Source organism: Pinus tabuliformis, chromosome Q, assembly GCF_031772625.1.
Source record: "Pinus tabuliformis cultivar Carrire ecotype Pingquan chromosome Q, CPIR1, whole genome shotgun sequence".
Taxonomy (NCBI): Eukaryota; Viridiplantae; Streptophyta; class Pinopsida; order Pinales; family Pinaceae; genus Pinus; species Pinus tabuliformis.
In genome coordinates this window covers 493295988-493316745 of record NC_142296.1, presented here as the reverse complement: position 1 = coordinate 493316745, position 20758 = coordinate 493295988, and positions in this window count along the sequence as shown.

The following is a 20758-nucleotide window of genomic DNA, read 5'->3' as shown; positions in this document are numbered from 1 at the left end:
AGCAGTCAGGTTGACAGCATACCATCAACTAGTGAAAAAAAGGTCAAAGGACATGTCAAATTTCCCTATGGGTTATGTGAATGTAATCATACTCTTCCCCGTTGTCCTTTTCTAGACGAATCCAAAAGCATTTTGGATAACTGTCCTACTTCACTGTAGCGACTTCCAGCTGGATATAGGAAACTCTTGCCAAGTCCTTTGCTAGTTGAAAACCTGATTGACATAACTCAATTGTTGATTGAATTGCCTATCATTGAAAGTAAACCTTCTGAGTCCATACCAGACCAAATTCAACTGGTCGAGATGGTAGTCGACCCAGTCTTGCCTTCAGAAGGACCACCTTCGGATGATACAATTTCCAAAGAGAATGAGAATGACACCGTTCAAATTCTTTTTATCGATACAGAGTCTAATGAACTTGGGGGCAATCCACCTGTTCCTTTACAAGAAGAAGAAAGCCTCCCAGTTCATGAGATTTATTTTGCCGTTTATCCGGTACCTCCTCTGAGCAGTCTAGTCATTTTCTTTGATTGGAATCAACTAGCAAAACCTCACCTTCCATCTAATGTACCATTCTGAATCATAGTACAAGTTTACAAAATGATCGTGTCTGGTACTATCATAGATGAAGGCGCTTCAGTGAGTATCCTTTCCTCAACTGCTTGGAAAGCGCTTGGTTCGTCATCGCTTTTGCCTGAAAAACAAAATTTGTCGGGCTTCAACAAAGGAACCAGTCGACCGTTAGGGATCCTTCCAAAGTTACCGATAAATTTGAGAAAGAAAACCATTCATTTGAACGTGATGGTAGTTCAAGGGCTTTAGATTACAATCTACTCCTTGGACGTGACTGTATATATAGCATGGAAGCGATTGTTTCCACACTCTTTGGAGTGATGTGTTTTCGGCATGAAGGCAACTTGGTACAATTAGTCGACCAACTTTCATTTCCCGATTCAAACACAGCTACAAATCAACCATCATCCCTAAATGTTCTCTTTGTGTCATCAATGTCTCTTCAACATTCATCCCATCCACCTAATTAGCGCGGGTAGTTTAGCAAATGTAATGAAGTTTAAGGGGCATGCACCCTGGTCTACTTCAGCAGGTGAACCCAGAGGAAAAGAGAGATTTTCTTGAAGGTCATATGATTGGACTGAAAAAACATTCTCATGTAGGTTATGTGATCAGTCTGAAACAAATATTTCCTTGAAAGGTTATATGATTGGATTGAAAAATCAATTCCTTGTTGGATATGTGATCAATCTGAAATAGGTATTCCCTTGTATGTTATGTGATTGGAAGCTCACCATTCACCTTCGTCCATTTCGAGGGACAAAGCCAAGGAAGAGATTTTTGTCTATTGATAGAAAAAATCCTGCCTAACCGCAGGAACTTCCATATGGTAACCTGGAAACTCTCCTTTTCTGAAAGACCTGGGGGCATGCAAATCTTTATATGCAAGTGAAAAATGACCAATTTGGTTTTTTAGCTTTTTAGCATTCTCAACCCTTTAGTTTTTTAGTTTTCTAGCTTTTTAGCTTGGTCGTTTCTAACCTACATAAAAAGGCAATGAGAACATGCTATAGTAGAGTTCAAGCTCATTAAAAAATAAACCTACCAAGAGACATCTTCAAACAACTGGTAAGAGCAATTTTCCCGCAAGGTTCAAGCTCGTTAAAAAATAAACCTGCCACTGAGCATAGTTTCTCTCGGTTCAAGCTCATTAAAAAATGAAACCACCTTTGGTAAATAACCTTCTTGATCACCCTACTATCAGCCTTTTTGAACCTTGGTTGTGTTCCTACCGTCACCTCCATTCATTTGGCCGATCATACGCTTCCACTTGATTGTTTACCCTTTTGAGGAACAACTGCGATGAGTGATTCTGATTGCCTCCCTCTTCACATTGCCATGTTTTGAGAAGTTCCAGACTTACCTAGAACTAGTTTCTACCCGAAAATACCACTCGTTCCTAAAAAACAAGTCCCTTTTAAACTCTTTTTAGACTCGTTAAAAATAAAAATATTATCAAGCCATTGGCCTTTCCAGCTCATTAAAGTAAAGTGAACGCCATCCCTCCCATATATTTTAGTATTTTTGGACCTGGGGGATTATCAAACAAAAATATCGAGCGCTTGTCTTTTTTGGCTCACTAAAGCGATTGAAAAGTCATCCCTTTCATATTATTTTATACCTTTTCGGACTTAAGGGATTATACTATGAAAAAGGATTGTTGGAGTTTCCTTTTCGTCCCTTTTCAAACTCTCTAAACAAGAAAATGACCAAGTTATCTTTGTCGTTAAACTCATTAAAACAATAGCGACAAACTTGTCCACCCAGACAAGAATGAGTCTCACTGACGCTAGGCTCACTAAAAACATAGCGACAGGTTTGCCCAAAGGGAAAATTATAGACCAAGCATATGTTATCCTCCTCAAGCTTGACAAAAATGAAGAGGTACTGGTAAGTAATGACTGGGGAAAAAGGGAAGAAAACTTGAAGAATTTTATTGGAAGCAGGTCGCTCTTGAACATGACACTTTCACTCCATCACCATGATTGAGTTGGGTTGGGTTATTCCATTTAGCATATCACCATTGGTCCTCCGTACCATCCATGGGGTTAATTCTACCAATCCATATCAGTGTCACTGACATGTTCAAGAGAAGTCATTCAGAGAATTTACCATCCAGCTAATGCCTCATCCACTGCAATACCTTCACCCTTCATTTTTCATGACTGCCATTCTTCAACCTCATATCACTAGATTGTTTTCACCTCTAAAAAATCATTTGCTTCATTTCACATTGTAGATGTGGGATACATCAAGGCCCTCCTATGACAGGTCACTTCTTGTCGAAATCAGCTCATTATCCAAGAAGTTGACTTAGAAACAACCCTTTCAGTACTTTGAAGCTTGCATGCCTTAATGGCAAGTTTCTCACTTCCGGCGATAGGTTTACATCAATGACCTTCGACCAAAAGATTTTGCGTGGTTTTTGGCATCTACTCATATATTCACACCACGTGAATTGTACTGTAGTACCTTGAAGGTCATTATCATTATCGGTGATTCCTCTCGCACCTGTTAACAGCTTACATTATTGGCTAGTAATCAGGGGATGTCTTTCCATGTTCGACTTCAGAACATCTTTTCACATGGATCAACTTGTACAATCGGGCGAAGATTGAACGAGTCTGAAGACCCCAGATCTAGTTTCATCCATCTGGGCTGCAATATATTCAGGAACATAAAGACATCAAATGTGCACAGAATCTACACAGATAATCATCTAAGAAAAAGAAGATGACTCTTCATATGAAGAATCACTCTGTCCTATGTAGATGAAAATGAATTTATGAAGCTGAGCATGGGAATGCCTGCCTCAACTAGATCATGAAAATAATATGATGATGATGTGTTGTATTTTATCTAATACAGGTCACCTTCCAGTTCGAATACCTCGGATCCTCATGATAAAGCATTTCACTCGACATCAGAAGATTTACGACCTCATGCTTTAGGGGGCAAATGTTATAGACATATTTGGGTGCTGCAACCCCAAACACATATGTGCATAAACTAAGGGATCTTTAGTCCCTAAAAGTGTATTTTCATGCCCTAAAAGATCATGGTGATTACTTCATTTCCCAGAAGTTCCACCTGAAAAACCACTCAGAACTGGCCAAAACTGGACCATACTGACTGCTCCATAGTCAAGATGCGATGCATACTAGCTACCACACTAGCCAAGTGTGGTGCATACTGAAATGGCCTTATGTAGGGTGCGATGAGCGAGAATAGACAAATGGCACAGACAGTTTTCTAAGTGGATGATCATGGAATCTTCCAGAAACTTCTCTTGTGACACTTGCCTCTCTGAATTCGCCCAGGGATGAGTAAGAGATCAATGAAATATTCAAGTGTAACCAAGAATTATCAGTGGAATGACACTAATCAAAAACCCAGAGCTGACTCACACCCTTGCAAGACATATATAAATGGATCCCTCATCTGAGAGATCTTGAGGCTGGAATTTTGTAATTTGTAAGGAAGTGTTGTTGGTTTATTTGTGAGAAGAGACATTGTATTGTTGGGTGATCTTGCTTTTCATGAGGTGAAGAGAGCTTCTATGCTGGAAGGATAATGCTGGATCAGACATCTGGGTTGTATTCCTCTCTTCTACTATTAATAAATTTCTTTGAGTTTTCCTCCATATAATCATGTATTTGTGAATCTCATTGTTTATGAATGCAATTATATGGTCAATGTGTTTCTGATTCTACATTGTTTATGATGTTTTAGATAGAGATGCTTTGATGGTTTTCTGTTAATTTGACTCTACAAGTACTCTTTAAAGCGGGACAAGTAGGAGAGGAGTGGCAAATTCTATCAAGGGAAAGAGAAATCAAGCAAGGATCAAAGCGGAAGATTCAGGTTGGTCCTCTTTTCTTCCCTCTTATCTATTACACCTAAAGGAAATCTCGAATTTCTTTGATTGTTTGTTTCTAAGATAGCTACCCATCTTAGTGGGAATAACAGTTTGAATCGACACTAGTTTTCCCTGAAACACAGACCGCAAAGCTCTAAAAGAAAGGCTTGCACAATTGGAGGAACTTGAGGAGGAACGATTCCTGGCTGGTTTTCATCAGTAGGTACAAAAGTAGTGTGAAAAGGCCTAGCACGATTGCCATATTAAGTCGTGCACCTTCAAGGTAAATGACTTAGTGCTACTGTATGACAATAAGTTTGAAAAATTCCCAGGAAAGTTCAGAATGCATTGGCTGGGACCATACATGATTAAGGAGGTCACAGAAGGAGGCGTAGTATAGCTAGTCAAACTAAATGGAGATCCTTTCCCAGGCAAGATGAATGGAAACCTCTTGAATCCCTACACGGGTGGCCCGTCTATTTGACTAACTGGTGGAAGCACAGTTTTCATGCTCCAAGGATCCGTACAAAGGCACGATACTATAAACATATGTAGTAGATACCGGTACAGATGTAGAAAAGTAGTTCCGACACAGAGGTCTCAAAACAACGCATGCAGCAGATACAGCAAGTAGCAACTCAGTGTGTTGCTGACCTCCATGTAGTTCAAGAACAATTGGAGGGACTCCATGCAAAGATCGCCGAGCCGACAGAGTGACTTGAGGGTGAGTCACAATGTTTGTGTTGGGGGGCTATTGGGCATGGAATCCCCCCCAAGGCATGTTTTGGGGCTCAACACCCAAGTTTTGACCCAATATTGTTGTAAAGATCCATGAATTGTGGGAACAGATGCGAAAGTGTGATAGAGTCACAAGGTTGTCCACCCTAGTTTTGTAATGCAATGTCGGATGGATAGACCTACCCATGGTCCACGAACCATGGGATTGTATAAATAGAGCGAGGCTCTAAGTGTAAAAAGAGAGAAAGTAGAGAGATAGGAAGAGAGGCTAAAGAAGTAAGGTGAAGTGTGTCTTTGGGTTGCAGAGTAGGAGAAGGCTCCGCAACTGAGTGCAGAGAGGCCTAGTAGTCCGCAGCTGACTGTACAGACCCGTGCAGCTGAGTGCGCAGGGCGAAATTGAGTCTTAACCAAATAAGGAATTAATAAATAGAAGTTTTATCATAATTTTATGTATCTGTTCTTGGGCTAATGCATGTTTGACATAATTTTTAATTATATTGTTTATTTACTGCACACCTGTATGAATGGTTTATGTTGTTAAGTATAACCTAAAGCACGCAAGTAGGCTAAAATAATCAACTAACATTGGAATACCAGTAAGGTCTTGGCTAATAATGCGGAAGCGCAGCGTTCGGCCCCCGAGTAGGGTTGCACGAAGGCAGTATATCACGCTGCAAGGTATAAGAAAGTGCGCGAAGCGACTTGCGCGCAAGGTCAAACTGCGGACCACTTGAACTCATCAAACATCTGCAGGGTGCGAAAAACCTGTTTCTAGCACCCTTCCATACTACTTCGAGTGAGACCTCAGTATGTGCTCCGTGGACTATTATCGAAAGGGCCAGTAGTACCGTGATTTGTTTGGCTAACTTAACTCTGAACCTGGGTCAAGCCCCAATAAGACAACATAATGACCTACCTAAGACATTGAAATTCCATTGTAACCTACTTAGAAACTTGAGGAGAGAAAATTTTGGAAACTTCAACTACCAAACTCAATACACAATGACCTACCTAAGACATTGAAATTCCATTGTGGCCTACTTAGAAAATTGAAATAAAAGGTTCCTATTTGGCACCTTGCACATTTGTTATATCGTACCCAATACCCTCTATGTACCATTGTGGCTATAATGTACTTCTTGAAAATACAAAATTTTAGCATATTCTTCCCTTGTTATTATTGAATTTAATTATGCAAGGAGATATTGCTCCGCGATCTCGTGCTCGATTGAGATCACGAGATAACAAAAGGAAAGACCAATGGAGATATAATAGTGTCCCAACCCAAATGATTAGGTATGCATTGGAAAATCATTTCTATATACTAAAATGAAATATGTGTGCACTTGGCCTACTCGTAGGTTAGGGAAGGATTTTTGGACTGGTGCAGATTCCCATACTCACTCGAGTGATCTACCTCATCCACACCTGATCTCGATCCCTATAAACAACCAAAAACAATTAGAGACAACAAGTGACCTTTCTCAGAAGATCATAGGATAAAAATATAATAGAATCAACCATATAGCATGTTTAATACAAATTCATACAAGGAAGGAACATGTGTTTCCATTAATCATGAAAAACTGATTACAATGCTTATATGGGTAAAAAAATGACAATATATTTTTTTTGTTTTTTCTTACTTTTATAATATTTTTGGATTTTTGGCATAAATAACGCATCAAAAATACTTGCATCACACACCAAACAAAAAATGGTAAAAACATCACACTACTATGTAAAATATGTACAAGTGTAACACAGTCCAGTAGTTAACTCTAAAGTGTGCCCATAGCCGAGCATAGGCCAAGGGTTTCTATACACTCACTCGTGGAAGATGAGGGGACCATATGGCTCACCAATTTGGGGACATGCCAAAGGAAATCAAATTTCCCAATTCGGAAAGGTTGATCATGTCAAGGAAATTCTAACATAATCACACTCTCAAAATTAACCTGTGGACATAAGGGAGGATCAAGACATAAAGGAGGTACAAGACGCTCGACAATATGTTGTAAGGAATTGGGAAATTTGTTTGAAATTTGATAGTAGAATCCCAAGACTTGACTTGGTCATGGGTGGAATTTTCAAGAGGCTCGAGGAGATGACCCCTAATTTGATTCAATATTTTTGTTTCCAACCTCTAGCTTTTCTGATTCGGGGAGGCTAGGGGCAGCAAGACGCATAATCTCCCTAGTATTATCAATAGGAAGTTTTGTTACACATTATTTTGTCACACCTCTTTCACTTCCTCATGACATACCTTGAAGTGCCTGAAACATTACCATCATGCAGTGTACTTATTCAGATATGCTGCTCATATCCTCCCTAGAACATTGATTGGAAAATTCCTTGAGCTTTCCCTCGAAGAAATAGCTCTAAAACCCTATTTTTGAGAGTCATCAATCTTATGAGGTTAAAAATTGCAATGGTCACTTGTTACATCATGCTTGACCTGCAATGGAATCGCTCAATTCCCTTGTATACCTTCAATCATCCCCAAAAAGGAAATTTTCCCAAAGAGGATGAGAAGCTTCGTGATCTAGAAGCTTGTAGAGCAGCGAGCTGGAGGTTGTTTGGCATAGATGAGGTTGAATTATCCCAATTTGGCCTCTTGGTCTTATCCCTATGACCTACCTCCTTGATATGAGGACCTACTCCTATCTTTGAAGATATCTTGATTCCCTTTCCTTGCTTATATATTCACCTTCTCCCATTCCCAAATGGTTAGAGGTTGGGTTGGTCTATGTCTATTTGTACCCTTATGCTAAGATTATGCCTAGAGGCTATTCATTTGACTTGGAGAAGGAGTTCTTGTAGAGTTCTTGGCTTTGACTTGGATTACCACTCAAGTACAGCCTATCAACATCAAGGCTTTGGTTATAATCTTCCATTTATTTTCTAATAATACACAACTATTGTTTCATCTTCCCAAAATGTATATTTTCATGTACCATTTAGCTTGACATTCATTGATCAGTTAAGTAGGTTCCTATTGGATTTGCAATTTGTTTTGGCATGCCTTGTTGTGTCCCGATCACTTGTGCAAGTGCATAAACAATGATAGAAGTAGGAACAAGCCCATGATATAAGCAGTTTAGGGTCCTCAACAAAGGAAATTGGAATAGCATCAGAACGAGGTAGGCCATCTCCTTCATTATTATTTTCAATTGTAACCTAGGAAGATATCTAGTTGATTGTCACTTCAGTTGCTAGACCCACTCATTGGGCTATAGGGATTGTCTCTGTTCTCAGAGAGGATTAACCTTGTCTACAAAATGGTGACTCCACTAGGGAGCTTATGATCCTTTCCATTAAATACTTCACCTTGTTTTCGTGACGAGTTTGACCAACTGTTATCGAGAAATCTAGTGTCTATGCAGAGCTGCTAGTCCCACTAAGGTTGGTAGCTACCTTAGAAACAAACAAACTAAAACTACTTTCGTTTTCCTTTATGAGAAGTAGATAAGAGGGGAAAGAAGGAGACCAACCTCTGTCTTGCGCTTGGTTCCTTGCTTGATTCCTCTCCCTTCTGATAGATCTTCGCCACTCGCTTCCTCGTCTACCCAGCTTCAAAGAGCACCTGTAGAATCAAAGCAGCATAACACTATCCAAGAACATAGATCTACTATCATAAACAATATAGGACCAGATATATATTGACCACAGAAATGCATATATCATCAATCATACAAGAATGTGGAGGAAAACTTGAATATCTTTATTAATAATAAAGAATAGCAAAGAGGATTACAACCAATTTTTCTAACCCAACATCATCCTCTTAGCAAGAAAGCCCTTCTTCACCTCATGAAAAACTTATATCACCCAACACTATGATGTTACACCAAGAAACTAGCAGCACTTCCTTACAAGATGCAAAATTCCAACCTCTGGATCTCTGGCATGAGGGATCCATATATAGATGTTTGCAAGGGGGGTGAGTCAGCTTTTGAGATTTGATTATGTCTTCTCTCTGATAGTTCTTGATTCCACTTGGAGATTGATGATCTCTTACTCATTCCTAGGTGAATGCCGAGAGGCAAGTGTCACAGGAGAAGTTTCTGGAAGATTCCATGATCCTCCACCTTGCAGATTGACCCTGCCATTTGTCCACTCTCGCCCATCGCACCCCATAGAAGGGATTTTCAGTATGCATCGCACCTCCCATGTGTATTTAGGTGGGATGTAGCACACTTTGACCATGGAGCATGTGAGATGGTCAAGTTTTGACCAGTTCTGAGTGGTTTTTGATGGAGAACTTCTGGGAGAAGATGTAATCAGTTGACCTTGTTCTTTTAGGGGTTGGAACAACACTTTAGGGACTTAAGAGCCCTTTTTTAATGGACATTTATGATTGGGGTTGCAGTGCCCAAAAATGTCTATAACAGTTGCCCCCTAAAGCATGAGGTCGTTAATCTTTTTTGATGTCAGGTGAAAAGCTTTATCATGAGGATATGAAGTTTTTTTGAGCTGGAAGGCGACCTGTAATAAGATACAATACAATACATTATCTTCATAATATTTTCATGATCTAGCTGAGGCGAGCATTCCCATGCTCAGCTTTATAAACTCATTTTCATGTACATAAGACAGACAATCGTCTGTGTGCAGACTGATGATTCTGGTAGAGCCATCATCCCTTAGGTTGGATGATTATCTGTGCAGCAATGATGTACATTTGATGTCTTTATTTTCCTAAATATATATAGCAGCCCGGATGGATGAAACTAGATTCGGGGTCTTCAATCTCGTTCGATCTTCACTCAAAGTACAAATCGATCCATGTGAGAGATGTTCTGGAGTCGAACATGGAAAGACATCGCCTGATTACGAGCCAATGATGTAAGCTGTTAACAGGCGCTAATTCCAGGTAAGGTTTGGAATTTTCCAATTATGGCAGTGTCACAAGGATGGCTAACAGGATCACTCTTCGTAACTATTCCTCAAAAAGGCTAAACAATCAAATGGAGGTGAATGATCGGCCAATACAGAGTGGAGGTGATGATGAGAACACGACCAAGGCCCCAAAGGCTGATGATAATACATTCACGATGGTTATTTACCAGAAATTGGTTCATTTTTTAATGACCTTAAACTTTGGGGGAACATTTGCTCATTGATTATGTTTATTTTTTAACGAGCTTGAATTCCATGTTAAAACTGCTCGATCCAGTTGTATAATAAGGATGTCTCATTTAAAAATGGAATTTTTCAAAGCTTTGCCCCGCATCCTTTCTTTACGCAAGTTAGGAAATGACCAATCCTATGAGTTTAAAGGGTTAGAGGACCTACAAATTTAAAAAATAAATGGTCGCTCTTCGCTTGCATGCCAAAAGGTTTGCATGCCCCTAGGTATTGTGAAGTAGAGTTTCCAAGTTACCTTTAAATTTGCAGACAAAACATTTATTTTATCAGGAAAGGCCTACCTTTTAACAGAGGTATATTATTCCGGTCTAACCCCATTTTCCTAAATGGATGGGTGTGTCAACTAGTCATATATCCTTCGCGGAAACCTACCCTATACCCAAGGTTTTCCTGTCGAAACAGGCCAGGGTGCATGCCCCCTGGGTTTCAGTCATATCCTCCGAATCACCAGCGCTCATCAGGAGGATGGACTGGGGATTGATGAGACATTCCTTGCGTGAAAAGACCATTCAAGGATGGTATATGACTATTTTCTATGTGTGAACCGGGGAATGAGAGCTGGTCTTCGAGCTTGACCACTCTTCCTTCATTCCAAAAACACATTACTCTAAAGAGTGAGGAGACAATGGCTCCCATGCAATAAATATAGTCACGTCCAACGAGTAGATTATAATCCAGGGGTCCTTGGACTACCATTACGTTCATGTGAACGGTTTTCCTTCTCAATGTTATCGACACATTGGGAAGGATCCCTAACGGTCGACTGGTTCCTTTGTCAAAGCCTGTTAGATTTCTCATTTTAGGCAAAAGTGGTGGCGAACCAAGTGCTTTCCAAGCAGTTGAGGAAAGGATACTATAAAAGCCCCTTCATCTATGATGGTACCGGCCATAACCATTCTGTATATTTGAGCAATGATTTGAAATGGTACACTAGCCGGTAAGTGGGGTCTGCCTAGCAGATTCCAATCGAAGGAAACAACTAGGTTGCTTGGAGGTGGGACCTGTTGTGGGGAAAAATGCCTATGCAGGACAATCCTATCCACCTAAGGTGTGACAGCGCCTTAGCAACAAACGAATACAGCTATTATGATTTCTTCCTTTATGAAATGTGAAAGAGGGGAGATTGGAAGACTTACCGTTGTCTTCCGGTTGTCCCTCGATCTAGATCCTCTTCTCTTTGTGTGTCCACAGCTACTTGTCTCCTCGCCTGCTCAAGAGAACAGCTACTTGAATCCTGTAGAGCATTGGGAAGGTATGTTTTAATAAATAATTTAGTGATGTTTTAAGCAATAGTTGTAATCTTTTCTTTATTATAAAGTAGGGAAAATGCAACGAGAACGAGTCTAAAATGATCCAATCACTAACAGTTGTCTTCTCTACACAGGGAAAGGTAAAAGCAGGAAGGCGCAATGCAAAACGAGGATTTGATGAGAAGATAACGGCTGTCCCGCCAATTCTAAATAAGGTTCAGACCAGGTCGAGTAAATCAAGGAAGATCAGTCCGGAACGAGATGAAGGACTGCCAGTTCGGAAATACAGGCCGAGTAAAGGAAAGCGTTAACAATTTAGCGGATCCCTCAGGATCTTCGATCCTGAGGGATCGCTACGATCAATCGTTTTGTCGACCGATGAACTCCGCCGTTAATTGCATAAAAGGAGGGTAGCATTGGAAACTAGAGATTACTTTTTGTATCTTTAACTTTCTGTCATGAATTTTATTGTCAGTTGAACTCAGACTATTGAGTCTCTCTGAGACCTAGTTTTGTACTCTCATTGATGCGTTAATATAATATCTTGGTGTTAATTTCTCCGTGCGTCTGAAGTAGTTTACGACAGTGCGCCATTGGAAGCTTTGGGCCCGGCTCCAACGGACACTGGCTGATTGTACTATTACAATTCTGCTTTGTGTGGTTTGTTTCTCCTAATCTGTTATGGTTGCATGTTGTTTCATATTTATTCATCTGTAGCTTTCCTGTTATAAATCTCTGTAACAAGTTCATATCATACTTTCAGGATTCTTCGCATACTGTTGATCTGAGTTGTTTGCATCAATTACAGAATTCATAAGTAGAATATTTCAGCTACAGGTGATTGGGGTTAATGGATTGTTGGTGACTATTGCAGATCGTGTACATATGATTGACGTTTCCTGTCTTTAATGATTTGTTGTTCCATTTGATATATATATGATTGACATTTCCTGTCTTTAATAATTTGCTGTTCCATTTGATTAAGCTGCAAACCTGTATAAATGATTGCTTTCCTTTTTGTATGTAAGTGTGTGCCAAGGATTGGAAGTGTTGACCTCGTGAGACTTAGTTTCTTTACTGCCGTTCCATTCACTGCCGTTCCATTTACTGCCGTTCCTTTTATTGCTGTTCCATTTCTGAAGTTGCTGTTTCATTCTGTTTTATTGCTGTTCCTTTCGCTTGCGTTTATTGAAGTGGCATGAGAGGAGGTTCAAGACTGTTGTGAGATACAGCAGACGCTATAATGCTCCCAGATCATGATCCATACTCCTTCATCAGTTTCTAGGGGGATAGGTTACTAATTCCATACCCTCGACTGACGAAGTTGCTGCGTGTGTGATTTCTTTATGCAAAAGTAATTTAGCATTAGCATCCGTTTACTCTTGTATTCTTTAGATCTATACTACGAAGCATTATCCTGACAAATAGCCTCAAATTAAGATGTCCTTTACAATAACAAAACGCTCCCGGATTGACTTGTAATGTGAGATAACTAGAGGTGAAAAAGACCCTTGTTACAGCTCCACATTTTGGCGCCGTTGCCGGGGAAGGGGCATAGCCAATTGTTTTTTTAACAGGGTAGTGTGTGAATCTGTTAGGGGAGAACTGGATTTTAAAAACGGAAGGTAAGAACCTGCGTGCGGAGCATGTAAAAGCCCTGCTCCACCGTCCGCTTTCCTAGCAGAATTGATTTAGTAATTTAATTGGAGTGCATGACAAAGCAGAAAAAGCCAGAAAAGAATCAAAAGCCTCCATCCAAAACCGAAAAAGCCAAGGGGTCGGCGACCCTTGGACGAAAGACCTTTATAGACGAAATTTACAAGAAAGCCGGATCTCCGCCATCAGTAGGTTATAGGAAAGTAAACTCTAAACAACCTGCTAGTTCCCTTCAGGCCTCAGAATCACCATCTGAAGCCTTTGCGGAGGTGCACAGTCAGACAGAGGAGCAGGACTTTCAAGAATTTGACAATTCGACTCCTGGACCAGTGCACGAAGGAAATTTTAGCAACCTTTGCGAAGGAGAAGGAGAAACAGGGGAAATCGAGGAACTTAGATCTCCTATTGAACCAAACCAGCCTTTAAATAGTCCAGATAAAGGAAGCGCTGCAAAAATCCTCGTTGAGGGAATTCATTCACCTCAGACAGTAGGGGCCATCATTATCCCTGATAAAGGGAGTGCTGTAAAAACAGTTCCTGCTAAGATTACCCCTCCGCAACCAAGGAATACTCTATTGGAAATTCCTGAAGATTACTGGCATATATTTGATTCCATGGCGCAGAATCAGCCAAATACCCAAACCTCTACTTTGCAATATCCCATAGTAGATTCCGCTGCGAATGCACCAATGAAGGCAATTCCGCTTCAACATATCCCGACGTTTCATGGACTCACATCAGAAGACCCTGATGCGTTTCTATTCGAATTTGATGTGTTATGCAGGGGATACGATTACACCACTGATCCCCAGAAGCTAAAACTATTTCCCTCTACTTTGAAGGGAGCAGCTCTGAGATGGTTCATGGGTTTAGGTGGTGGAGTCATAAACAATTGGGAAGAAATGAAAGCGGCCTTCTTAAAAAAATATCAGGATTATTGTAGATCAAGAGAACTAAAGGATGAAATCTTTCAAATGTCAGCCAGACCAAATGAAACTTTAGAAGAATATGTAGAACGTTTCCAATATAACTTGCAGAGATCTCCATATGCATCGTTACCTCTGCCCGATAACGTGTTGAAAACTGCATTGATTAGAGGTATGAAGGAGCAATGGATTGAAACGTTGAATATTATGGGAAAAGGGGGCATTTATCAGGAAAATTTTGCTGACATCATTGATCTGTGTATCAGGAGCTCAAGAGGCAGCACAAGGATAAAACCAGCAGAATATGATCGCTTCACTAGAGACAATTGAACATCAACAGAAGGAGTATCACGAGTGGAACTTGGAAATTTGTTAGAGAATTTTAAAACTGATATCATGGGGACATTAACTACACAGCTTGATATTGTGCAGGCTAAACAGAAGCAAGCAGAGGCGGAACAGAATCTGGCAATTTTCTGCCCGCGGTGCAGGAAGAAACATAGCCAGAAAGAATGCCCGCTCGATACAGTTCAAATATGTGCTATTTGTACCAAGGACCATCCGACTGAAAGCTGTCCCTCGCTCCCTGGTTTGAAGGCGGTGTACAAAGAAGCAGAAGAGGAACCAGAATCAGCATACTTTATTAACCAGCGTCGTCAATGGCAACCTAGGCAACCTGGTATGTTTCAAGATCCCTCCTCTTCTTTTCAATCTCCGCAATTTAATGCTCAGCAACAGAATATGTGGCAAAATCAGTCTCAGCACCCGTTTTCAAATTGGCCGCCTCAAATGTTTCCTACTCCGAACCCTTGGATGAACCAAGCTGGTTGGCCAAACTTTCCTTATCCTCCGCCATATTGGCCAAATAGTTCATATCCTCCGCAGTGGACCCCTTCCACTTCGCAAAGTTCACCCTGGTAGAGCAACTGGCCAAGATCGACATATCAAACACCAGGATCAATTCCACTCCCTCAACCAACTCTGCCAGCCTTGCAACAAAATCCCCAGCCCAACCTAAGACCGCAGCTCCCAGCCCAACCCAACCCTAACCCAAATAATCGACCAGTTCAATCTCTTCAAATTATAGAATCTTCCGAGATTGAATCTGCTCTGCAGGAATGCAATGATCTTCAGTTGAGATCTGGGCGAATAATAGAAACTGAGGGACATAGAACGGCTCATATTGAGAACCAGTTACCGATAGAACAGCCGTCACAACAAGAAGAAGTAAGTAAAGACCAGGTTCATCAGCAAGTAATTACATCTTCTCCACCTTTCCCAGAACGACTGGCCATTCCGAGACAAATGCAATATCTGGATTTTGATATTTCAAAACTGGGAGAACTTCAAAACTTGTATATAAGAATTCCATATCCTCAGGCTATACAGGATATCCCCATATATGCAAAAACCATAAAAGACTGTGTAGCAGAAAAACAAAAAGAAATATAACCCCTAACCCTAGAGTCCAGGTAGTCGGCACCTTATCCGACCTCTTATCAGGGAAAGAAACACCAATTAAATATGAGGATCCTGGAAACCCAATTGTCACTGTTCAAGTCTGTGGGCAGACCCTGACCAACGTTTTAGTAGATCTAGGGGCTGCGATTAATATCCTGACAACATCAACCTGCCAAAAGCTTGGAATCACATCGGTAGAGCCTACTTCCACTTTACTAGAGCTAGCTGACCGATCAGTAATAAGACCAGAAGGCACCTTGTATGATGTCATGGTTTCAGTGGACTCTTGGGAATACCCGACCGATTTTCTGGTGATTAATCCAAAAACCCGACTAGATGGACATCCGCTAATTCTAGGTAGACCATGGCTCGCTACTGCTGACGCCTACATTGGATGCCGGCAGGGAAACATGACCATAACCAGAGGACCGGATATCAAAAATTTAATCTTGTACCCGCCAGCCCAGCCAAGCATCACACTCATATATCGCTGACCAATCTGCGCCCTGCCTCATATATTACTGATAATATTAGACCACCATTAACAGTTCAGGAAGCGCTAGATTTTAAAGATCAAACAGAAGATGATGCCATCAATAAATTCATTAATCAAACAGAATCCACATCGTATACACAATGCTTTATGATAAAAGCGGCATTTGATAACGAATTAGAGGAAGATCCTCTAAAAGATGACAATGACCCAAATATACCTGTAACCTCTGTTGCTAACAGCAAAGTAATACAAATTGAACCGGGCAAAACTTTAAACATTAACGCTAATCTGACACCTGAGCAAGAGACCAAACTCATCCAGCTCCTACGAAAGTATCAGGAGGCATTTGCTTGGGACTATCCCGATATGAAGGGGATTGATCCCTAGCTATGTACACATCATATCTATATCGAGAAAGATGCAAGACCGGTTCGCCAACCACAGAGAAGACTCAATCCCCATTTAAAAGATGTTGTAAAAGATGAGCTGCAGAAATTATTAGACGTTAATTTTATTTATCCTATTTCTGACAGCAAATGGGTCTCCCCACTTGTGGTAGTACCTAAAAGAACGGGAAATGGAGGATCTGTGTCGATTACAGAGAATTAAACAAAGCTACACAAAAAGATCACTTCCCTCTCCCTTTCATAGATCAGGTATTGGACACCTTAGCAGGCAAGAAATTTTTTTCTTTCTTGGATGGCTTCAGCGGATATAACCAGATTTAGATTGCCCCTGAAGACCAGGACAAGACTACCTTTACTTGCCCCTGGGCAACGTTCGCCTACTGAGTCTTACCCTTTGGATTATGTAATGCTCCGGCCACATTCCAACGGGCTGTTCTTAGCATCTTCGCAGATTTAATTAATGATGGATTGGAAGTCTATATGGATGATTTCACACCATATGGAGATGACTTTGATCCAGCCCTGGACACTCTCGAAAAAGTCCTAGAGCGTTGCATCGCTACCAGGCTTTGCTTGAGTCACGAAAAATGTTACATGATGATGACAGAAGGACTCATTCTGGGATATTACATCTCAGCAGCTGGCATTCAGGTAGACCCGGCTAAAATTCAAATACTCATGCTTATCCCAACCCCACTAATCAAACAGAGGTACGCAGTTTTCTTGGTTTTTCTGGGTATTATAGACGATTTATACAACATTACTCACGTATTGCCGCACCTCTACATGCATTAACTGGAAATGTTGATTTTTTGTGGATAGAAAAATGTGATCGAGCCTTCACAGAATTAAAGAAGTTGCTATCTACAGCTCCAGTTCTCAGAGGACCTAATTGGAACTTACCATTCCAAATTTCAACCGACGCCTCAGACATAGCAATCGGTGCAGTGTTGGGCCAAGAAGAAGAGAAAAGACCATACGCTATCTATTACATCAGCAAAAATTTGGCTCCGGCTGAATTAAATTACACTGTCACCGAAAAAGAATTTTTAGCCGTGATACATGCTATTAATAAATTTAGACACTATATTACAGGCTATCCCGTTATTTTGTATACAGACCATTCTGCTATTAGGTATTTAGCAAATAAGCCTGTTACAAATGGAAGAATAACCAGGTGGTTGATCTTGTTGCAGGAATTCGACATTACAATCAGAGACCGACCAGGGAAGGAGAACCCTGTAGCTGATTTTCTTTCACGAATACCAAAATCAGTTGAAACAGCAGCAGTTGAGGACCAATTCCCAGATGAACACTTATTTGCAGTCGCTGTTCAGACTCCCTGGTACGCTGATGTGGCTAATTATCTTGCAGTAGGTAAGCTTCCAAAACATTTAACTCCCAATGAACGGAAACAGATCGTTGCGAAAAGCAATCGATTTTCGTGGGTTGGGGGCTATCTGTTTCACACAGGCGCAGATATGGAAATCAGAAGATGTATTCGAGAAGACGAAATCTTTGATATCTTGAAAGCCTGCCATGATGGGCCATGTGGAGGACATTTCGCTGAACGAAGGACAACACACAAAGTATTACAAACGGGATATTACTGGCCTACAATCTTTAAAGATGCCAAAAAAATTGTCCAGGCCTGTGATAGTTGTCAGCGTGTAGGACGACCTGGCCCAGCAGACGAAATGCCTTTGCGGCCTCAATTGGTGATCGAACCTTTCGAACGCTGGGCTCTGGACTTTGTCGGACCCATCAACCCCCCATCAAACCAAAAAACCTACATTTTGGTGGCAACTGAATATGTTACCAAATGGGTTGAGGCGGAGGCATTACCCAGAGCTACAGAGGAGTCGGTAATTCAGTTCTTGTTCCATTTGTTTGTACGTTATGGTCTTCCAAGGGAAGTGGTTACAGATGGAGGACCACAATTTGTGGGACATAAATTAGCTGCAACACTCAATAACCATCACATCCATCACAAAATTACTACCCCATACCATCCGCAGGCAAATGGGCAAGTCGAAAACAGTAATAAGATAATAGAGTCAATTTTGACAAAAACTGTTGCCTCACACCGCCGCGATTGGGCCGCCCGACTACCGGAGGCACTGTGGGCTTATCGAACCACATGGAGAAGTACCACTGGCTATTCACCATATCACTTAGTGTTTGGAAAGCAACCCATTTTTCCTATCGAATTTGAGATCCAAACCCTGCGAACTGCCCAAGAAGTCGGATTGGATTTAAGTGAAGCACAGAAAAATCGATTACAGCAAATTAATGAGTTGGACGAAACAAGGCTCGCTGCATTACAGAATACAGCACTCATCCAGCAGCAGCGAGCCAAATGGCATGATGCGCTCATCAAAAACAAGATATTTCACGAAGGAGACTGGGCTCTGTTATATGATTCTAGATTTCAGGATTTCCCGGGGAAGCTTCAGACTCGATGGTTGGGACCATACGAGATTCAAAAAGTCCATGACAATGGGACCCTTACTTTGATTACAATTGATGGATCTGGATATACATTTAAGGTAAACGGCCACCGAGTTCGTCTGTATCGCAAACCGCTCACTCGGGAATCATTTTGCCAGCAGTTACGCCAAGATACTAACATCAAGATTATGGGAGAGGAAGCAAAAACTTCCTCCCCTATAGATTGGTAAGAAGTTCATTCTTTATTACCACATTTTGTATATAAAATTGTAAATTTTGTATATATGTTTCAAGTGTGTGTTTTGCTGTTCCTTTTCAAAAGGAACAACACTTGTGTGTTTTGCTGTTCCTTTTCAAAAGGAACAACACTTGTGTGTTTTGTTGTTCCTTTTCAAAAGGAACAGCACTTGTGTGTTTTGCTGTTCCTTTTCAAAAGGAACAGCACTTGTGTGTTTTGCTGTTCCTTTTCAAAAGGAACAGCACTTGTGTGTTTTGCTGTTCCTTTTCAAAAGGAACAGCACTTGTGTGTTTTGATGTTCCTTTTCAAAAGGAACAACACTTGTGTGTTTTGCTGTTCCTTTCCAAAAGGAATAGCACTTTTGAATTTTTGCTGTTCCTTTTCAAAAGGAACGACACCCTTGAGTTTTGCTGTTCCTTTCCAAAAGGAACAGCACTTTTTGAATTTTTGCTGTTCCTTTTCAAAAGGAACGGCACCCTTGAGTTTTGCTGTTCCTTTCCAAAAGGAACAGCACTTTTTGAATTTTTGTTGTTCCTTTCCAAAAGGAACAGCACTTTTGAATTTTTGCTGTTCCTTTTTAAAAGGAACAGCACTTTTGAATTTTTTTTTTTTTTTTTATCCTTTTTTTTTAGAAGGAGCAACATTTGTGTGTTTTTTCAATTCTTTTTTTAGCAAGCAGCATTTGAGTGCTTTTGTTATCTTAGGACATTGCATCAAAAAGAACCCTCCCACCCTCCCTTGTAAGAAAGAAATAGTATGCCCTCGTCCTTTCTATAAGAAGAAAACATTGTCCCGAGGCCATAAGTAGCAGCTATATATTTATGCAACAAATATAAAAGGCATGATATATCAAGATCAGCACATCATAAATCGCTATCTATAACAGCCCTAGTATTGATGCAACAAAGGAGGGAACCATACACTCATCATTCTTTCAGCCATAAGTCTCACCTCCTCTGCCCTGTTGGAAAACTTCATCATGTTACGTTCCTACAATTTTCTTTATTACTACTTGGAAATAAGAATAGAAAATTTATATCTTCCTATTGGGATAACAAGACTTCTTCCGCCATTCCCACTCTTAAGGAGGGCTGAACCACCCTTATGTGTAACTATACAAGAGCAAAAGTCCATCTCAAAAGAAAAAAGCAGCAGCAGAACCAAAAGAAATTATTTGTCAAATGCAGGATAGGGGGTTTCATTAAAGAACCAGCCTACTATGATCATAAGATTGGAAGCGAAGTGGCATTCCCATCATGGCCACCACACCAGGGATATGGTCCAACAGGTTCATTATATAAACAAACCTTGGAACAGGGGGTCTCATCACGAGCCAGCCTGCCCACGTTTCGCGCCTCTCTGGTGAATGGCGTCATGGTTATCTGGTTACCAAGCCAGCATGATGGCCTGCATGTTGACAAGAATTGCTCTTCAAAACTACACAAAAGACTATGGTTCCGGGGTGAAATAAACAACTCTGCCACGGTTATAAACACCGGTCGGCAGCAGAGCTCTGTTAATGGTATCGGAGTCAAAACATATACACCAATTT